This window comes from Mustela erminea, chromosome 16 (assembly GCF_009829155.1).
Source record: "Mustela erminea isolate mMusErm1 chromosome 16, mMusErm1.Pri, whole genome shotgun sequence".
NCBI classification, from domain to species: Eukaryota; Metazoa; Chordata; class Mammalia; order Carnivora; family Mustelidae; genus Mustela; species Mustela erminea.
Genome location: NC_045629.1, coordinates 84,911,863 through 84,920,808, shown reverse-complemented (window position 1 = coordinate 84,920,808; position 8,946 = coordinate 84,911,863).

Sequence of the window (8,946 nt, the reverse complement as noted above, 5' to 3'; positions counted from 1 at the left end):
AATGGAAGACTATCTTTACTAAGAAGCATGATTTCTCACGCAAACATTAAATGAACATGTATGCGGTGACCAAACAATGTCCCTGCAAAAGATACGTCCCCTTTCTAACTTCTGCAGCTTCTGACACGACTTTATGTGGAAACAGGGTTGTTACACATCCAATGAGTTAAAGTTCTCTGGATGAGATCATCCCGGAGGAAGACGGGCCCTAACCCCAGTGGCTGGTGTTCTCATATGAGAAGAGAGAGACCTGAGGCACAGAAGAAAAGCCTGTGTGGAGGCAGAGGTATAGACGGAGTGGCGTGGCCACAAGCCCGGGGATGGCGGGAATGGCGGCACCACCAAAGCGTGGAGGGCCTTGGAACAGGGTCTTCCTCAGAGCCTTCAGGAGCCAGCCCTGCCAAAGCCTTGACTTCAGATCTGCGGCCTCCAGCACCCTCATAGGATGAAGTTCTGTCACGGTAAGCCACGAAGTTTGTGGGAATTAGTTCCAGCATTCCTAAAAAAACGAGTACAATGTGTCAAGGGTTTATTTAATTCATTAACTAATGAGACCCCAAGGAAGTGATTACGAGTTCAAAAGGGAAGTTCAAAACCTACATATCTACGTGGAGTAAAGGAATGTTGAAATGAATTTTTTTCTTTGTTTTTAAAATTTAGTTTTATAATCTGTACAATAAGGTGTTTATGACATTTACATTTCTTTACAATTTTTTTTATTTATTTACTTGGGAGAGAGAGAGAGAGAGCGAGCAAGCATGAACGGGGGAGGGGCAGAGGGAGAGGGAGGAGTAGGCTCCCCGCTGAGCCGATCCCGGGCTGGATCCCAGGACCTGGATGCCAGGACCCCAGGATCATGACCTGAGCTGAAGGCAGACGCTTATTTGACCAGCCACACAGGTGCCCCGACATTTACATTTTTTTGAAATGAAATTAAATATAGATGGAGATTGGCTTTTTCCACAAGAAAAATCAATTGAATCTCTGCTGAGGAAACTTTATTTGCAAATCTGTAAAAAGGAATATCTGCATGGCTCTTAGTCATCCGCAACTTACGGAGCTGTGGGATCGTTCCAAGGGCATGAAAGGTAGGATGTGAGAGAATCAGATAATCCAGAACCGCGTCCTCTACGCTTGTGTGCTTTTCCATTCGAAATACCACTAATGGGAGGAGTCCAAGACGGCAGAGGAGCAGGAGGCTGGAAAAAGAGACGTCTGGCTGGGGCTTCAGCTCGAGAGCTCGCCAACCTTCTGACACCTGCGAATGCAACCTGCGGCGCAAGGGAAGAGCGGCCGCGACAGAGCCCAGGGAGAAGGGAGCGGTTGACTGCTGCTCCCTGAGGGCTCACTGCGGAGTGGGGCCCCCAGCTTTCTGCTCCAGGGCGGGGATTGGGAGGTCGCCGTGTTCAGTCTTATCCTCTAAAGCTGCCCAGAAAGGCTTCAGGGAACAAAAGCCACAGAGAGTAACCCAGAGCGGATTAGGGATTCCATAGCCTGGCGCCCTGGCAAGGGTGTTGCAGTTCAGCCCGGGGCAAAGACACCTGAGCATCACTGCAGCCGGCCCCTCCCCCAGAAGCTCAGCAAGAACATGCACCCACAACCAAGTTAACCAATCAACGAGCCTGCGGAACTCCAGCGCTAGGGGAATACAGCACATAGACTTCATGGCTTTTTCCCCATGATGTTTTACTCTTTCAACTTTAATTTTTAAAAATTTCTTTATTTTTTCTTAAATTTTTCTTCTTTTTTCAACCAACTTCCTATTTTATCAACTCCTTTTTAAAAATATTTTTAAAGTTTCACCTTTACAGTCACATTCTATTCCTTTATTGTATTTAATCTTATTTTTGAATATATATAAGTTCTTCTTTCTTTAAAATTTTGAGATACAGTTTCTCTTAACAGACCAAAATACACCCAAAATCTAGTGTATGGATCTGTTCTATTCACCTGCCTAATCATACTCTCTCTTTTTTTCTTCCTCTTCTTTCTTTTCTGTTTTTGTTTTGTTTTGTTAGTCCTTTTAAATTTCCATCTTTACAGTTATAGTCTATCCTTTCAGTGTATTTAGTTTTATTTTGGTATATATAAGTCTTTCTTCCTTTACAATTTTGAGATGAAGTTTCCTCTAACAGAGTGACCAGAACACATGCAGGAGATAGTGTACTGCTCTGTTCTGTGCATCTGCCTGATTATATCCCTTCCTTTTTTTTTTTTTCTTTTTTAAAGATTTTATATACTTATTTGACAGACAGAAATCACAAGTCGGCAGAGAGGCAGGCACAGAGAGAGGGGGAGGCAGGCTCCCTGCCAAGCACAGAGCCTGATGCAGGGCTCGATCCCAGGACCCTGAGATCATGACCTGAGCGGAAGGCAGAGGCTATAACCCACTGAGCCACCCAGGCACCCCTCCCTTCCTTTTTTATTGTTATTGTTTTTTTTCTTTTTCTTTTGTTTTTTTCTTGTCCTTTAATTTCTATTTTTACAATTACATTCTATCCTTTCATTGTATTTAATTTTATTTTTGTATGTATATGTTTTTCTTTCTTTATAATTTTGGGATCTAGTTTTCTAAAAAACAGACCAAAATACACAGAGTCCAGTGTATTGCTCTATTCTGCTTATCTGTCTGATTATATTCTCTCTCTCTCCCTGCTTTTTTTTCCTTCCCAGTTTCAGGTCTCCTGATTTGTTTAGTGTATATTTCTCTGGGGTCTTTTTGCCATTTTAGTATTTTGTTCTCTCATTCATTTATTCTTCTCTGGACAGAAAGATAAGATGGAAAAACTCACCTCAAGAAAGAGAACAAGAGGGGTGCCTGGGTGGCTCAGTCGTTAAGCATCTGCCTTCAACTCAGGTCATGATCCCAGGGTCCTGGAATTAAGCCCTGCATCAGGCTCCCTGAAAGCAGCTGGAAGAGGTATGTAACTTATGAGGGTAGAAAAATTAGATTAGCAGCAGACCTATCCCCAGAGACCTGGCAGGCCAGAAAGGACTGGCATGATGTATTTAGGTGCTAAATGAGAAAAATATGCAGCCAAGAATACTTTATCCAGCTAGGATGTCATTCAAAATAGGAGTGAATAAAAGCTTCCAGGACAAAAAGAAACTAAAAAAAAAAAAAATTGTGATCACCAGACCACCCTACAAGAAATATTAAAAGGGGTTCTCTAAGCAAAGAGAGAGCCCAAAAGTAATATAGACCAGAAAGGGACAGAGACCATATACAGTAACAGTCACCTTGCAGGCAATACAATGGCACTAAATTCATACCCTGAATGTAAATGGGATAACTGCCCCAGTCAAAAGACACAGAGTTCCAGATTGGATAAAAAAGCAAGAACCATCAAACTGCTGTCTGCAAGAGACTCTATTTAGACTCAAAGACACCTTCAAATTTAAACTGAAGGGGATGGGAAATCATTTATTATGGTAATGGAAATAAAAAGAAAGCTGGGGTGGAAATTCTTATATCAAGCAAATCACATTTGATTTTTTTAAAGATTTTATTTATTTGACAGAGAGAGAGATCGCAGGTAGGCAGAGGCAGGCAGAGAGAGAGGGGGAAGCAGGCTCCCTGCTTAGCAGAGAGCCCGATGTGGGGCTCGATCCCAGGACCCTGAGATCATGACCTGAGCCGAAGGCAGAGCTTTAACCCACAGAGCCACCCAGGCGCCCCAAACAAATCACATTTTAAATTTTTTGGGTTTTTTCTTTCTTCTTTTCTTTAAAGATCTCATTTCTTATTTGACAGAGAAAGAGACAACAAGAGAGGGAATACAGCATGGGAAGAGGGAGAAGCAGGCTTCCCTCTGAGCAGGGAGCCCAATGTGGGACTTGATCCCAGGACCCTGGGATCACGACCTAAGCTGAAGGCAGATGCCTAATGACTGAGCCACCCAGATACCCCATCAAATTACATTTTAAACCAAAGACTGTAATAAGAGATAAGGAAGGACACTATATCACAATTGAAGGGACTATCCAACAATAATATCTAACAATTGTAAATATTTATGCCCCTAACATAGGAGCAGCCAATTGTATAAACCAATTAATAACAAAATCAAACACATCAATAATAATACAATAATAGTAGGGGACCTTAAGACCCCCCTCACTGCAATAATCAAATCATCTAAGCAGAAGAGAAACAATGAAATAAGGTATTTGAATGACATCCTGGACCAGATGGACCTCACAGATATATTCAGAACGTTTCATCCTAGTGCAACAAAATACATATTCTTCTTGAATGCACATGAAACATTCTCCAGAACAGATCACATCCTGCATCACTAATCAGGTCTCAACTGGTACCAAAACACTGGGATCATTTCCTGCAAATTTTTGGACCACAATGCTTTGAAACTGGAACTCAATCAAAAGAGAAAAGTTGGAAAGAACTTAAATACACAGAGGCTAAAGATCATCCTACAAAGAATGAATGGGTCAATAAATTAAAGAAGAATTTTGAAAATTCATGAAAACAAATGAAAATGAAAACACAACTGTTCAGAACCTTTGGAATGAAGCAAAGGTGGTCCTAAAAGGGAAGTTTATGGCACTACAAGCCTTTCTCAAAAAACAAGGAAGGGCTCAAATACACAGCCTAACCCTGCATCTAAAGGAGCTAGAGAAAGATAGCAAATAAAGCCTAAACACAGCAAGAGAAGAGAAATGATAAAGATGAGAAAAGAAATCAATGAAATAGAGACCAAAAGAATAGCAGAATAGATCAACGAAACTAGGAGCTGGTTCTTTGAAAGAATTAATATAATAATAAACCCCTGGATAGATGTACCAAAAAGAAAAGAGAAAGGACCCAAATATATAAAATCATGAATGAGAGAGGAGAGATTACACCAACACTAAAGAAATACAAACAATTATAAGAACATATTATGAGGGGCGCCTGGGTGGCTCAGTGGGTTGAGCCGCTGCCTTCGGCTCGGGTCATGATCTCAGGGTCCTGGGATCGAGTCCCGCATCAGGCTCTCTGCTCAGCGGGGAGCCTGCTTCCTCCTCTCTCTCTCTCTCTGCCTGCCTCTCTGCCTACTTGTGATCTCTGTCTGTCAAATAAATAAATAAAATCTTTTTAAAAAAAAAAGAACATATTATGAATAACTACATGCCTACAAATTAGACAATCTGGAAGAAATGGATGCATTCCTAGAGACATATAAACTAATAAAACTGAACCAAGAAGAAATAGAAAACCTGGACAGACCCTTAGCCAGCAAGGAAATCGAAGCAGTCATTAAAAAATCTCCCAACAAACAAAAGTCTGGGGCCAGACAGCTTCCCAGAGGAATTCTAGCAAACATTTAAAGAATAATTAATATCTATTCTTTTGAAGCTGTTTAAAAAAAAATAAAGCGAAATGGAAGGAAAACTTCCAAACTCTTATGAGGCCAGCAATACCTTGATCCCAAATCCAGACAAACACCCCATCAAAAAGTAGAATTGCAGACCAATATCCCTTGAAAACAGAGATGCAAAAATTCTCAACAAATACTAGCCAATGGGATCCAACAGTACATTAGGAGGATTATTCACCACGACCAAGGGGGATTTATTCCTTGGCTGCAGGGTTGGTTCGATATCCACATATCAAAGTAATATACTACATAACTAAAAGGACAAGAACCATATGGGCCTCTCGGTAGATGCAGAAAAAGCATTTGACAAAGTACACTATTGATTAAAACTCTTCATATGGGTGCCTATGTGGCTCAGTCAGTCGGGCGTCTGCCTTTGGCTCAGATCATGATCCTGGAGTCCCAGGAGTGATCCCTGCAATGAGCTCTCTGCTCAGTGGGGAGTCTGCTTCTCCCTCTGCCCCTCCCCACTCTCACTCTCTCAAATAAACAAATAAAAACATTTAAATTTTAAAAAATAAAACTCTTCAAAGTATAGGGATAGAGGGGACATACCTCAATACTGTAAAAGCCTTCTATGAAAACCCCACAGTGAATATCATTCTCAATGGGGAAAAACTGAGAGCTTTCCCCTAAGGTCAGGAACATGGCAGGATGTCCACTATCATCACTGCTAGTCAACATAATACTTGAAGTCCCAGTCTCAGCAATCGGACAACAGAAAGAAACAAAATGCATCCTAATTGGCAAAGAAGAGTCAAACTCCCACTTTTTGCAGAGGACATGATACTCTATGTGGAAAACCCAAAAGACTCCCCCGCAAAAAAACTGTTAGAACTCTTACAGGAATTCAGTGAAGTGGCAGGGTATAAAATCAATGCACAGAAATCAGTTGGATTTCTACACACTAACAATGCGACTGAAGAAAGAGAAATTAAGGAGCTGATCCCACTTACAGTTGCACCCAAAACCATAAGATACATAGGAATAAATCTAACCAAAGAGGCAAAAATCTGTTGGTGAGAATGCAAGCTGGTCCAGCCACTCTGTGAAGCAGTATGGAAGTTCCTCAAAAAGTTAAAAATAGGGGCACCTGGGAGGCTCAGTGGGTTAAGCCTCTGCCTTCGGCTCAGGTGATGATCTCAGGGTCCTGGGATCGAGCCCTACATTGGGCTCTCTGCTCAGTGGGGAGCCCATTTCCCTTCCTCTCTCTCTGCCTGCCTCTCTGCCTACTTGTGATATCTGTCTGTCAAATAAATAAATAAATAAATCTTAAAAAAAAAAAAGTTGGGATGCCTGGGTGGCTCAGTGGGTTAAGCCTCTGCCTTCGGCTCAGGTCATGGTCTCGGGGTCCTGGGATTGAGCCCCGCATCGGGCTCTCTGCTCCACCGGGAGCCTGCTTCCTCCTCTCTCTGCCTGCCTCTCTGCCCACTTGTGATCTCTCTCTCTCTGTCAAATAAATAAATAAAATCTTTTAAAAAAAGTTAAAAATAGAGCTACTCTTTGAACCAGCAATTGCACTACTGCACATTTACTCCAGAGGTACAGATGTAGTGATCTAAAGGGACATCTGCACCCCAATGGTTACAGCAGCAATGTTTGCAATACCTAAAATATGGAAAGAGCCTAGATGGCCATCAACAGATGAATGGATAAAGATGTGGTATAAATATATACAATGGAATATTACACAGCCATCAAAAAGAGAAATCTTGCCATTTATAATGATATGGATGGAACTAGAGGATATTATGCTAAGCAAAATAAGTCAATCAGAGAAAGAGAATTATCATATGATCTCACTGATATGAGGAATTTTAAAAAAGATTTATTTACTTATTTATTTACTTGACAGAGAGAGATCACAAGTAGGCAGAGAGGCAGGCAGAGGGAGAGGGGGAAGCAGGCTCCCTGCCAAGCAGAGAGCTCAATGTGGGGCTCAATCCCAGGACCCTGAGATCATGACCTGAGCTGAAGGCAGAGGCTTAACACACTGAGCCACCCAGGTGCCCCTAATATGTGGAATTTAAGAAACAAAGCAGAGGATAAGGAAAGAGAAGGAAAAGTGAAAGAAGCGAAACGAGACAGTGAGACAAACCATGCGACTCTTAGGAAACAAACTGAGGATTGCTGGAGGGGAGGTGGGTGGGAGGGTGGGGTCACTGGTGATGGACATTGGGGAGTATGTGATGTAATGAGCACTGGATATTACATAAGACTGATGAGTCACAGCCCTGTACCCCTAAAACAAATAATACATTATATGTTAATTTAAAAAGAGTGAGAGAAATATCACTAATGTACTGTCTGCTCAGTAGGTTAAGCATCTGCGTTTGGCTCAGGTCATGGTCCCAAGGTCCTGGGATCGAGTCCTGCATCAGGCTCCTTGCTCTGTGGGGTGCCTGCTGCTCCCCCTGCTTGTGCTCTCTCTCTCACTGTCTCTCTATGACAAATAGATAAATAAAATCTTTTTTTTCTTTCAAGATTCTATTTATCTATTTGACAGAGAGAGAGAGAGATCATGAGTAGGCAGAGAGGCAGACAGGGGCGGGTGGAGCAGGGGGAGAAGCAGGCTCCCCGCTGAGCTGAGAGCCCGACTCGGGGCTCGATCCCAGGACCCCAGGACCACGACCTGAGCCAAAGGCAGAAGCCTTAACCCACTGAGCCACCCAGGAGCCCCTCCCCCCACTTTTCAATAAAAAATTTTTTTTCCAAATAAAGATCACTCTAGGACATAAAATAAGGCTCTTTTCAGTAAATGTGACCCAGTTATTTATGTGGATAACAAGTTTTAAACCGTAAGTTTGCTTTGCAGGAAGTTTTGTTTTCTTTTCTTTTTCTTTCTTTCTTTCTTTCCTTTTTTAAAGATTTTATTTATCTGTTTGACAGAGAGATCTCTCTGTCACAAGTAGGCAAACAGCAGGCAGAGAGAGAGGAGGAAGCAGGCTCTCCATTGAGCAGAGAGCCTGGTGCAGGGCTCAGTCCCAGGACCCTGAGATCATGACCTGAGCCAACACAGAGGCCCAACCCACTGAGCCACCCAGGCGCCCTCTCCATGTGTTTTTTAAATTTCTTCTTTGATTTCTTACTTGCCCCACTTGTTGGTTAGTAGCATGTTATATAACTTCCATGTATTTGTGCTCTTTCCAGATTTTTCCATGCGGTTGATTTCCAGTTTTCCAGCAATGTGTTTGGGAAAGATACATGGTATAACTTCAGTGTTTTTAGATTTGTTGAAACTTGTTATATGACCCAGTATGTGATCTTTCTGGAGAATGTTCCATTTGCACTTGAAAATAATTTGTATTCCACTGTCTTAAGATGGGATGTTCTAAATATATTTGTTAGATCCATCTGGTCCATTGTATCATTCAAGCCACTATCTCCTTGTTGATTTTCTGTTTGGATGAGCTGTTGATGGTAAGTGGGGTGTTGAAGTCACCTACTATTATTTCATTACTATGAATTACTTTCTGTATGTTTGCTATTAGATGTTTTATGTATTTCGGTGCTCCCATGGTGGGTGCATAAATATTTACAACTATTATATCTTTTTGTTAGATTG